Source organism: Panthera leo, chromosome B1 (assembly GCF_018350215.1).
Source record: "Panthera leo isolate Ple1 chromosome B1, P.leo_Ple1_pat1.1, whole genome shotgun sequence".
Taxonomy (NCBI): domain Eukaryota; kingdom Metazoa; phylum Chordata; class Mammalia; order Carnivora; family Felidae; genus Panthera; species Panthera leo.
In genome coordinates this window covers 14,207,137-14,220,410 of record NC_056682.1, presented here as the reverse complement: position 1 = coordinate 14,220,410, position 13,274 = coordinate 14,207,137, and the positions used below count along the sequence as shown (strand labels likewise).

The following is a 13,274-nucleotide window of genomic DNA, read 5'->3' as shown; positions in this document are numbered from 1 at the left end:
GATGTACGTAGCACAGGGAGGCTCGCTAACAGAAAACAATGATCGCCCGTGTGACGACAGTGGCCCCCAAAGGAGAGAGCATGGTGAAGAACGAAGACACCAGGACGAAGCTCTTAAGACGTTGTGACACAAAACTTTGTGGGTGGGAAGGGAGGAGGGAACGGGAAGAGGGCCACACACGGAGGGAGAGGAGACAAAAGGTGGGGGGGGGGGGGAACCCTCATGCAAGGCAAGGCGGATAAGCCCCAAGCAGGTGAAAGGGGCCACCGTGTCCTACATGAAAGGAAGCCTGAGAAGCAGGCTTCTCTCGTGCGGGACTGCTGGCTGTCCCCCGACCCACCACCCGGGGCGGCCACAAATCCTGGCCCCGCGCCCCTCCGCCTGGAGGGTTCGCGGCGGCTTTGCAAGGAGAGGAGCTCCCGTGAGATCAGCAGGCACGAATGAAGGTAGAAGGTGGAACCCCTACAGAGGCTGGCCTCAGCCTTCCGACCCCCCAGATCGGGAGAACTGCACCCCTGCAGCCGGAGGAGCTAAGCCGGCCAGAGCTGCAGTCACTGCCAGGAACCCTGAGAAGCGACCGCTGCTGGCTCAGGCCTGCACCTTCTACACCAGCTTCTCCTCGCTCCGCAATGCGCAGCTGACTGCGTCCTAGGCTCGCTATGCCTTAGAAAAGGGAATAGCTTCTGTCTTCCTGAATCAGCCCTGATTGGTTCGCCACTGGATTTAAGAAGACCACTGTTTACTTTTTTTTTTAATTTTATTTTTTTTAATTTGCATCCAACTTAGGTAGCAGCTAGTGCAACAATGATTTCAGGAGTAGATTCCTTAGTGCCCCTTCCCCATTTAGCCCCTCCCCCTCCCACAACCCCTCCAGTAACCCTCAGTTCATTCTCCATATTTGTGAGTCTCGTATGTTTTGTCCCCCTCCCTGTTTTTATATTATTTTTGTTTCCCTTCCCTTATATTCATCTGTTCTGTCTCTTAAAGTCCTCCTATGAGTGAAGTCATATGATAGCTGTCTTTCTCTGACTAATTTCGCTTAGCATAATACCCTCCAGTTCCATCCATGTACTTGCAAATGGCAAGACTTCCTTCTTTTTGATTGCCGAGTAATACTCCATATATATATATACCCCATCTTTATCCATTCACCCATCAATGGACATTCGGGCTCTTTCCATACTTTGGCTCTTGTCGATAGTGCTGCTATAAACATGGGGGTACATGTGTCCCTTCGAAACAGCACACCTGTATCCCATGGATAAATGCCCAGTAGTGCCATTGCTGGGTCGTAGGGTAGTTCTACTCTTCGTTTTTTGAGGAACCTCCATACTGTTTTCCAGAGTGGCTGCACCAGCCTGCATTCCCATGCCTCTGTTTACTTTTGAAAAGTCAGAGTATAATTAAGCAAAGGAGCAGGAAAACGAGACCAGGGGTTTCAGGTGGTGGTGGTTGTTGTCGTTAAGTAGTCTAGCATCAGTCACATCATTTTCTGAGCAGATGCCCACTAACTATTTGTTGACTGTTGAATGTGGAAGAATTTATTTCAAGGAGATGAGCAATTAAAAGAAAGAAAAGAAGTATCAAGGTATTTCAAAGGTGCTTGGGTCGTTTTTAGTCGCGGTCTCTAGGACCCAAAGGATCCACGATCTTCTTGAACGCCACTTCGACGTGGAAATAAAAGACAATTGTATATTCCAACCCTACTCATTATTGGCAAATCAGATTTAATTCTCACAAAACAATGCATATCCATTCTTCATAAAATCCCTAAAAAAAGAAAGAGGAAACCAGGCCCCAAAAGCATTTCTTAATTTACTGAAGCATACGGACAAAATGACAACTCTTTTCTGTGTTGATGGGTAATACAAATACAGCAAAGTTATCTATGTAGGCAGGAAAAAAAAAAAAAAGATTATCACAACAGTAAAACAATGGATTAAAACAGAGAAATTGAGCTTACTGGGCTGTTCCAACCACATTTAACGTAAACTATCCCTCCAAGGTCTCACTGTACCTGTGCCATGACCTTCTCGCGTAGAGGGCAGACAGAATGGAATGTCCGTTGTTCTCGTCATAGGAAAGAATACAGATCTATAGCTCCTGAGAGAAAGTATGATGTAGTAGATAACAATGAGCCAGAAATCAGAAATTCAGAGTAAAATTCAGATTCAGTTGTCTTTCAGAAGGCAAAAAAAAAAAAAAAGTTATTCAACTCATGAGACGGAGGTGCTATATCTCTGTTCACGTCTCAGTGAGAATCTGACAAACAAAGGAAATATTTCTAAAGAATTTTTTAGTTCCTCTGATACAAAGCATAAGGCAAACAGGAATTTCAGAAGTGATCCATAAAATAAATTCTCTTCAATCTATTAACCCGGCCCAAAAAACTGGTAACAAATAGGATACTTTACAAAACATTCAATTCCCATGAAAATGTTATAGTCAGCGCAAGGGGCCAAGTGTTCCAAACAGAAAGTTATTGAAACACACTTCTTAATACGGCAAGTATTTAATTTTTAATAGCCTTCAAATGCCTACCACTGAACCAGGTAGGAGAACTGAAAAGGGTAAGATTTGCTCCCTCCTGCCAAGGAACATGCAAATGAATGTCACTGGGGAGGCCTGAAATCTTAGTGAAGTAGTCAAATGGCACGCACGATGAGGTGCCACATGCCTGAGCACCAGAAGTCACAGAATCCGAGAAATTAGCCATTGAATCATTCATGAGTCAGCAAATACTTACGCAGAGCCTGAAACGTGCCAGATACCGTACGAAGCGGTGAGCACACGACAGGGAAAAATAACAGCAACACGAATGATAACAGCAGCTGTTTATTGATGTCTGTTCAGCAGACCATATACTTAAAACTCTAAATTACCTATTTAATCCCCCCAACAACCCTATGAGGTCAGCATTATAGACTATCTCCACTTTTCACATTAAATGGTGAGGCCCTGAGGAGCGGAGTCACATAGACCTGATTTTATTTCGGGCCCTAGCTCAGTCCCAACAAGCTCAGCTAACTCGGAACCTCAGTTTCCTTACTCTACAAAAGGATCACATTGGAAGGATTAAATGATACACTTACATAGGCACCAAAACAAAGTTAAGAGTCCATCAGATTCCAAATCCTGCTTTCTAGAACCGCAATACTATGTGAAGGGCCATGGGTGAGGTTACAAGTTTTCTGCTGCCAGTAAAAGCTTTGGGCCTGAAGCTGGTTCGGACAGTAAGAAAATCTTTTATTCCACCGATCACAGCGACAGTGGGCACCCCAGAGCCAACGGCTGCGGCGCCTCAACGGTAAGGACACCCCAGAAGCCGCTGTCCGTGGCTTCACCGTCTGCGGGCAGCACGACGGACGCCACAGTTCCAGGCGAAACACCATGGACGAGAACAAGACCGTCTTCTCGTCCAGCCTCCCCACCCCCCACCGCCCCCGGCCTCCAGCGGACTGCCCCTGACCTCTCACTGGCCAGAACAAGTCACGTGCCCATTCTTGACCCAGTCCTCAACAAAAGGGGTAGATTCCCACGACGGGCATACACTAAGTATCAGTGACGGAATGAAGAGTTAACAGATGTATTGAAAGAGAACGAAAACGGCAAGTGTCTCCTACTGAATCCACAGGACACGGATGACAAGAGGAACAGGAGAATTCCAAGCGGGGACGGTGGGGAGCCCGAAACACAAATGTGTCTGTTCACTGGACAGTGAAGACCCCACTCGCATTAGAGAAACGTGGATCATACTCTGAAGGAAGTCTGGTGTGCAAGTGAGCCTGGGAGTCACGAAACTACTCGTAAGCACCCCCGAGCCACTAAATTTAGAGGTAGCGTGTTACGCAGCAATAAATAACTGATGTGCCGAATATCTACCCACACTCATCCCTGCACCTAATTCAAAATGCAACTAATCTCAGAGCGTAGTAAATAATAGAGAGTTCTGGTACAGCATTCTGCTTCCTTTTCCAAATCATCTCCCCATTCTCACTCGTAAGTGAAAATAAACTAGTGTGAGCATACACAGGCCTTAGAGACTTTCCAAATTATTCTTCCTATTCACTCAACCAGGTTTGATGTAAAAGCTAATCTATCCGGGGGCGCCTGGGTGGCTCAGTCGGTTGAGCGTCCGACTCCGGCTCAGGTCATGATCTCACGGTCCGTGAGTTCGAGCCCCGCGTCGGGCTCTGTGCTGACAGCTCGGAGCCTGGAACCTGCTTCAGATTCTGCGTATCCCTCTCTCTCTCTCTCTCTCTCTCTCTCTCTCTCTGCTCCTCCCCTGCTGGTGCTCACTCACTTTCTCTCTCAAAAATAAATAACTTCATGAAAAAAAAAAAAAGCTCATCTATCCTCTGACCTGAAAATCCTGGAAAGTTCTAAGGAAATCACTTCCATTTCATCTACAATAGCTCCTCTGCTACTCCTAAGAAACTTCTAGTGTTAGTAGCCTTGAAAATGACCAGAGCAGAGAGGAGGACATCACATGTCTACCACCAAGTCCTATTTTGAGGAGCACCAGGATGCCTCCCGGGCCGAGAAGGACAAGGGCCAGTCACTGCACCTGCCATAATAGGGTCTTGGAGGACTCAACTGAGAAACAAGCTACCAGGGGCAGATCTTGATTCCACAGTGTGCACTCCCGGGAGAGCAGCACTGGCATCATCTCTCAAACCCATCCAGAACAAGAACTGGCTCTCACCCGGTTCTGGTCGGCAGCGGACAAAAGTTACCCGGGTACCTCAGTGGACGAGATGGTGGCGTCTCAGTTACTCGGGGGACAAACAGGCCCCCAGAGACGGTCTGTGCAGAAGTAGGAAAGATGGACACGGGCGGAGGAAGCGGACAGGGCCGGGACTACGGGGAGGCAAGCCGGGGCCCCAGGACACGAAACTCGAGGAGGCCCTCCCTCTCGGCATCACGCCATGCGACGGCTGAGCCCAAACCTGCACCGGCACAGGGGGGAGTGGTTCCTCGGATCCCGCGTCCTAGGCCTCACCCGCGTCCAGTCCTGGACGTGACCGATGCCAACACCTGCCATCTGCCCAACGTGGGCGTTCATTACACAGTCTTAAAGCCCTTTCCGTTTGGTGCGGCTGAGAAGGTGGGAGGTTACTCTTCCTCTAATTTGGAGGGAAGGACATGAGAAGGAGCATGAATTCTGCCGGAACGCTGAAGACACCTACAGACAGGAGGCAGTTTGAGCAAGGAGTATACAGAATCTTCTGCTTTGATATTAAAAAACAAATTCCTAGAAAAGCACACTAAAAAAAAAAAAAAAGCACACTAAGTTGAGTAGGAAAAGTTTTCCATAGGCCTTACATTACGTGGGCGCAGGAGGGAGCAAGGAAGTAGACGATATCATGAAATTTTAGACCTAATATTGTATGATACAATGCCAACATGAGTATCTTTAATTTTGATTTTCTTTCACAACTGAACATAGAGACAGCTACCTTAAATCAAATAAGCATTTGATTGAAGCGAAGGAGTCGTCATATTTTTCACTCGTAGGAGTATTTTCCATTTTTTAGCATTCATTTTTATAAAATAACAACCAACTTATCTAAAATTTCATAATTATGAAAACAGTGCTTTATAGGCAATCATGGCTATGACACCGAAACAGAACAGTTGCCAGGGAGCACCCATTCGCAGCTAAAACTGTGTGTCAGATAACCTGAATTCGGCATATGAAGGCAGATCCCACGGCACCCCTGAATGGGAGTCATTTGGAAACAGAACTGGCAAAATCGAGCACGCCCCTGCACCTTGTTCCGAGAAAAATACCTTGTTCCATGTAAGAGCCTCCAGCCCTGAGCTATGAGGGGAATGAAGGCAACTGAAAGAAAAGACTGCAATTCTACACCACCCTTCCCCACCCCAGTGCCCCATGCACATTACAAACAGCCTCGTAGCCCGTGTCACCTCCAAACCCCTGGCAGGGATGCAGCACCGGGGACATTTCCCACACTTGGGACGTTTCCCACACTTGGGATCATCTCTTTGGCTACACAACACATCTGAATAATTTAGCAGGTTAGTCATTTCTATGCTTCTCTGGAGAAAGTCCGAGTTACCAGAGATTCTAAATTCTGACATAAAGAGGAATTCAAAACTGTGTAATGATGAATGAGTAAACAATAACGACGAAGTCATAACGTATTAGAAGCTCTGATACAACTAAAACAGGGAAAACTTCTCCTTGACTCTCTTAAGGTCCCTGGCTGGGTCCAAAAATTAAATTGACAAAGACAGGGGTGCCTGAGTGGCTCAGTTGGTTAAGCATCTGACTTTCGCTCAGGTCATGATCTCGTAGTTCGTGGGTTCGAGCCCCACGTCGGGCTCTCTGCTGACAGCTCAGAGCCTGGAGCCTGCTTCAGATTCTGTGTCTCCTCTCTCTCTGCCCCTCCCCCTGCTTGCACTTTGTCTCTCTCTCTCTCTTTCTGTGTCTGTCAAAAATAAATAAACTTTAAAAAAATAAATTGACAAAGACAAATTAACAGAAGAGAAACATAGAAATGCATGTAATAGGTTTTATGCGACACGGAAGCCTCCCTAAGGAAATGACGAGCCAAAGAGGTGGTTACACTTGTGTATGTTTACGCTAGGTCTGATGAAGAGTGGACAACGGTTGAGGAGTATGACAGACTAAGGAGTGTGCCATATTTGGGGGTAGTATGTCCTGAACCCCATCAGATCCAAAGAATATTCATAGCTTTAACTGCTAATACCGATAAATAACAATGAGAATAAATTATGCAATCTCAAGAAATTGCCCAAAAAATGAGAAACAAAGCAGAGGGAAGGAATGAATAACGATAAAAGCAAAAACTACTGAATTAGAAAAAGACGACTTAATAAGAATAAATTCAACAGCTGGTTGCTTTAAGAAGAAATACCCAAATAGCTGAGCAATTAGCTAACCTAAACTAGGATAAAAAAATGAAAAAGCACAAATACACGAAGTAATAAATGAGAACAGGAAAACCGCCACAGATGTAGTAGAAAGGAAAAGAACATTAAGGGATTATCTTGTCCAATAAATTTGAAACACTGATGATTTCCCAGGAAAATATAAATACTGAACTGATCCCTGAAGACAGGGACAAAAACCTGATCAGCCATACCGCTATGAAAACGGTTATGCAAGAACTAACCCTTCAGGAAAAGCAGATCAAATACATACGGGAAGTCACAACTGCGAACCTTACCACGCTGCAAGGAACACCCAATTCCAGTGATACTTGAGCTGCACCATGGAAACGAACGAAAGTTTCCATATTGATTTTAGGAAGTCAGTGTACCACTGAGACCAAAATCTAATAAAGGGAGCATCAAAAGAGAGGAAGAAAAAAATGAGATGACTCTCATGAATATTACTGTACAAGTCCTAAATAAAGTATTAGAAAACAATCCAGCAATACACTTTTTAAATGACTGAGTGGGCTTTATATCAAAATTCAAAATTAATAAAATTCATTAAATTATCAATAAATTTCACTATGTTATTAGCTTAAAACACAAAGTATCTCTACACAGTGAAAAGGCGTGTGGCAAGATTCAAAATGTATATTTAAAGTGTATCAAAGAATACAGAGACAAATGAACATCTATGTGTACAATACCAAGATTTAAGGAACGAAGATTTAAACACACAAAGAATACGAATATCTCTTTTTTAATATATATACACATATTTTGACATTTATTTATTTTTGAGAGACAGAGAGAGACAGAGCACAAGTGCGGGAGGCGCAGAGAGAGAGGGAGACACAGAATCCGGAGCGGGCACCAGGCTCTGAGTCAGCTGTCGGCAAAGGGGCTCGAACTCACGAACGGCGAGATCATGACCTGAGCCAAAGTCAGATGCTCAACCGACTGAGCCACCCACGCACCCCAAGAATATGAATCTCTTTGAGGACAGACCCTCACATACCCTTCCCTTCCCAGGCAATTACTTTCCTTATGTCAGGGTGGATCATTTGTTTTTACATCTTGACCGCACACATATGTATCCACAAATGCTATAAACTCTAGTTTTGTGGATTTTTTTAAAAAATTTACATGAATATACACTTCTGAAACTTGCTTTTTTCTCTAAACACTGTCATCAAGATTTATCTATGTTGATATATGTAAGAAGAGTCTAGCTCATTTATTTTAACTGCTGTAGAGCATTCTATTACATAACTAAACCATAAAAGTTGTTCATTACAATCCCCTATTGATGGACATTTGGATTGTTGCCAACTTTCTGCTTTTTCAAATCATGCTACAATGAGCTCACTTGTACATATGCCCTCCTCTAGGGCATGCAAATGGAACCCTGGACTTAGAGGAGTACAAATGTTTAAGCAGACATACGTTGCCAACTGCTCTCCTTAGTGATATTATCGGCTCACATTTCTTTTTTTTTTTGTTTTTAATGTTGGTTTATTTGAGAGAGAGAGAGAGAGACAAAGACAGAGTGGGAGCGGGAGAGGAGCAGAGAGAGAGGGAGACGCAGAATCCAAAGCAGGCTCCAGGCTCTGAGCTGTCAGTGCAGAGCCTGACACGGGGCTCGAACTCATCAACCATGAGATCATGACCTGAGCTGAAGTCCGACGCTCAACCAACTGAGCCACCCAGGTGCCCCAGCTCACATTTCTATCAGCAGTGATAAAAGCTCCTAAGTCCCACATCCTCTCCATATCTGATGTTATCTTGACTTATTAACTTTAGTAAATCTGATGAAAATGAGATGGTAGTTCGTTGGGAGTTTTACTCTGTGTTTCGCTTATTACTAGTGAGATCAAGATTTCTCCATACATTTGGGGCGTCTGGGTGGTTCAGTCAGTTGAGCATCTGACTTCGCCTCAGGTCATGATCTCAGAGTTTGTGGGTTCAAACCCCGTGTCAGGCACTGTGCTGACAGCTCAGAGCCTGGAGCCTGCCCTGCTTCGGATTCTGTGTCTCCCTCTCTCTCTCTCTGCCCCTCCCCTGCTTGTGCTCTGTCTCTCTCTCTCTCTCTCTCTCTCTCTCAAAAATAAATGTTAAAAAAAATTTTTTTTAAATACTAACTTTCTATGGTTATATGCAACCCTGTCCCTCCTACCCTTTTGTCTTTTAAATTTGTAACTTTTGCCATGTCAAGTTTTTTCTGTAGTCAGATGTATGAACCTTTTCTTAAACAGTCTGGACTTCCTAACCCCTGCTACTGAGTCACACAGACATGCATCTACCTAATTTTCTAGTAGCTTAAAATCTGTTTTTCCACGTTGATAAATCTACAAATTTTTGTGTATGGAAAGCACAGGAATCTGAATTGGATTTTTTGATATGGATGGCCTATTGGGCCAGCACCCTTTCTTGAATCATCTATTTTTGCCCACTGATTTCACAATTTCCTAATATAAAATAAAGTCTACAAATCAGTAATAGCAAAAAAAAAATAAATAAATAAAGAATATGAAGACTTGGGGTGCCTGGCTAGCCCAGTCGGTGGAGTGTGCAACTCTTGATTTCAGGGTTGTAAGTTCAAGCCCCAATTGGGTATAGAGATTACTTAAAAATAAAATCCTTTAAAAAAAAAAAAAAAGAATATAAAGACTTGGTTCACAAAAGAGGAGAAATAAATGGCTTTTAAGTAAGTGACATAATGTTCTATCTCACTCATAAAGGTGGAAAATGCTATTTCACTGTCATTTTAATTTGCATCTCTCTTATCAGTAAAAAATACCAAATGTTTTGAAACATAATGGTTGGCAAAGGTGTGGGGAAAAGTCACTAATTAGAAAGTTGCCGGGAGCAGAACCGGGTACCTCAACGGACAGCAACCTATCAAAATTGTAAATGCAAATCCGATGACCCAGCCTTTTCACTCCTAGAAATTCACTTGCATTAAAGAAACTTAACACACATTAGTGTCAGTGAAGCACTGTTGTAATAGAAAAACAAAACCTGGGAGAAACTTAAACGTCCGTCAATGAAGCGATGGTTCAAAAAGGTTCAGTACACCCACAAAATAGAGTGTTAAGAGGCAGGTTATATGCAACAGCATGGAACAACCTCCAAGACCTACTAAGAGGAAAACTCGGAGCAGGAGTACAATTGTATCAAAAAATAAAAAGCTAAGATATTCGGAGAACCATACATGTGCCCACATAGGCTTATGCAAAGAATATCTCTGGAAGAATACACAAGAAACTGGTAATTGAGGTCTCCCTTTGGAGAGAGAAATGGGGCACCGAGAGGGGTGGGAAGGAGGTTGACTTTTCACTATCTTTTTGCTCTTGAATTGTGTAACATGTAACTACCTATTCAAAACATGAGAAAATTTGAAAAATAAAGGGAAAAAATTGCTAACTGATCCTGACTTGCTAAAGTAATGAGGCATCTTCCACCTCTTGCTAGGATGGGGAAAGAGGATTTCACTTACCCCCTAAAGACAGAACCATAACAACAGTGGAACTGCAGAGCCTAGGAGAGAGAGCAAAGACAGGGCAGGTGATGGAATTTTGCGTATAAATGAATAACGAAGCAAACGAAGTCAGAAGGCTAACACCGAAGACTGTGAACCTATCTACCTCAAGGTGTTTTGGTAAGAATTAAATGAGATAAGGCATGTGGAGAGCCTAGAAGAGTGCCTAGCTCATAGTAAACACTACAAATGTAAGATCATTATTATGTCATCTAGGTCACATTCATACAAGTGTATATACCAACCTCTACTTACCAGCAGGTGATATATGCTGTGCTGGGAAACATACCAAAAAATCTTCATTGCAACCTTCAGTCAATTTATAATTTAGCAGGAGAGACAGGAAACATGCATATATACTTACATACACATATAATCGTATCTAAAAGTGAAACACGTTACATCTTCAGATATTTCTTGTTTTGGATACGTACTAATGACCTTTTGATTTCTGAAGAGTGACAAACTAGCTTAGTGTACTGTATAAATTCAAAGCCTGTGGTCAAATTCTCGCTCCTTATCTTCTAGTTAAACCTGTTTTCTTAGCTATAGGGGGATATTACCTATCCTGCTAAAAGTGCTGATATAAAAAACAGACGTATAGACCAAAGGAACAGAAAACAAAGCCCAGAAATAAATCCTTGTGCGTATGGTCAAAGGATCTTCAATAAGGGTGCCAAGGCTACACAACGGGAAAAGGGTAGTCTCTTCAACAAACGATGATGGGAAAACTGGACATCCACATGCAAAGGAATGAACTTGGATCCTTAGCTTACACCATATGCAAAAACTAACTTAAAGTGGATTAAAGACATGACCAGAAACTAAACCTCATATAAGATAGTGAAAAGATTCATGATATTGGATTTGACAATGATTTATTGGTTACAACACTAAAAGCACAGGCAACAGCACAAATAGACATGTATGATTACATCAAACTTCAGAGGTCTGCACAACAAAGGAAACGAGCAATAGAGTAAAAAGGCAATCCATGAACTGGAAGAAAATATTTACAAACCATATATGTGATAAGAGGATAATATCTGATATATACAAAGAACTTGCTCAACTCAAAAACAACACAAACGACCCAATTTTAAAATGGGCAAAAGACTTGAATAGACATTTCTCCAAAGAAGATATACAAACGATCTAGAAGCATATGAAAAGATGCTCACCATCAGCAGTCATGCACACCACGACCGCAATGAGGTATCGCCTCACACCCATGAGGTTAGCGACTAAACAAAAATCAAAACAAACAAGAAACAGCAAATAACAAGGATGTTATTTGGTAAGGATGTGAAGAAATTTAAAAAAATTTTAAGTGTATTTATTCATTTCGAGACAGACTGAGACAGCAAGCAGGGGAGGGGCGGGGAGGGGGGAGAGAGAGAATCCCAAGCAGGCTCTGCACTGTCAGCACGGAGCCCAATGCAGGGCTTGAACTCAGGAAACACGACCCCGTGACCTGAGCCAAAACCAAGAGTCAGACACTTAACCGACTGAGCCACCCAGGAGCCCCAGGATGTGAAGAAATTGGAACCCTTTTGTACTACTGGTGAGAACGTACAGTGGTGCAGCCTCTATGGAAAACACGATGGAAGTTCTTTAAAAAAATAAAAATAGAATTACCATATGACCCAGCAGTCCCACTTCGGGTATGTATCCAAAAAAATTAAAAACAGGATCGCAAAGAGATATGTGCACAGCTGTGCTCATGGCAACATTATTCACAACAGCCAAGAGATGGAATCAACCTAAATGTCCATCACCAAAAAAAAAAAACAAAAAGAAAAGAAAGTAAGGGGCGCCTGGGTGGCTCGGTCAGTTGAGTGTCGGACTTGAGCTCAGGTCATGATCTCGCGGTTCGTGGGTTCAGGGCCCCACGTCGGGCTCTGTGCCGACAGCTCGGAGCCTGGAGCCTGCCTCGGATTCTGTGTCTCCCTCTCTCTCTGTTCCTCCCCTGCTCTCAACTCTGTCTCTGTCTCTCACTCTCTCAAAAATAAAGATTAAAAAATAATAATAATAAATTTAAATAAATAAATGTCCATCACCAGATGAATGGAAACAGAAAATACGGTATATACAAGTTATGGGATATTATGCGGCCCTAGAAAAGAAAGAAATCTTGTCACGTGCAACAACATGAATGAATGAACCTTGAGGACGTTATGCTAAGTGAAATACACCAGTCACAGAAAGGGAAGTACTCCATGATTCCACTTCCACGAGGAAGCTAAGTCAAACGCTCAGAAACTGCCAGTGGTGGTTGTCGGCAGCGGGGGAGGGCGAAAGAGGAGCTATTCAGGGGATACCGTTTCCGTTTTGCAAGATGAAAAGGTTCTAAAGATCTGTGACACAACAGCAATGTGCGTGTTGTTAGCACTACCACACTATATGCTAAAAAAGGTTAAGACGGTAAATTTTATGTGTTTTCTGACAACTTTTTTAAAAAGCTATGATAATTGATGATATATTTAACACACCTACCATACTTCTGGCACATTAAAGGCTCTCAAAAACTAACTGGAATGCTATCATGGTTACCAATTCTATTGATGGCGGCTTATAAAAACATAGCCTAGCAAAATGAAATTTAAGTCAAGTAAGAAAAAGTTAGCAAAGAGAAGCAAAGGAGGTGAGTTGGTTTACACACACACACACACACACACACACACACACACACACACACAGCCATAGATCCAGTACACATGCTATGTAGTGAGGCCAAATTAGGGTAAACGATTTATCAAGAAGACTCACTGTCATCAATAGTTTTCCACAAAGAAATGCATTCCTACTT

At 43.0% G+C, this 13,274-nt stretch overlaps 1 protein-coding gene and 1 non-coding gene across 6 annotated transcripts in view; one reads left to right on the top strand and one right to left on the bottom strand.

Annotated features, from left to right (window-relative positions):
- The window catches only part of WWC2 (WW and C2 domain containing 2), a 208,875-nt gene that overhangs the window by 179,408 nt on the left and 16,193 nt on the right, over positions 1–13,274 (bottom strand). The window lies entirely within an intron of this gene.
- On the top strand, positions 6,266–6,350 carry TRNAE-UUC. Its single transcript has one exon. It is a non-coding gene; the product is annotated as a tRNA-Glu (tRNA).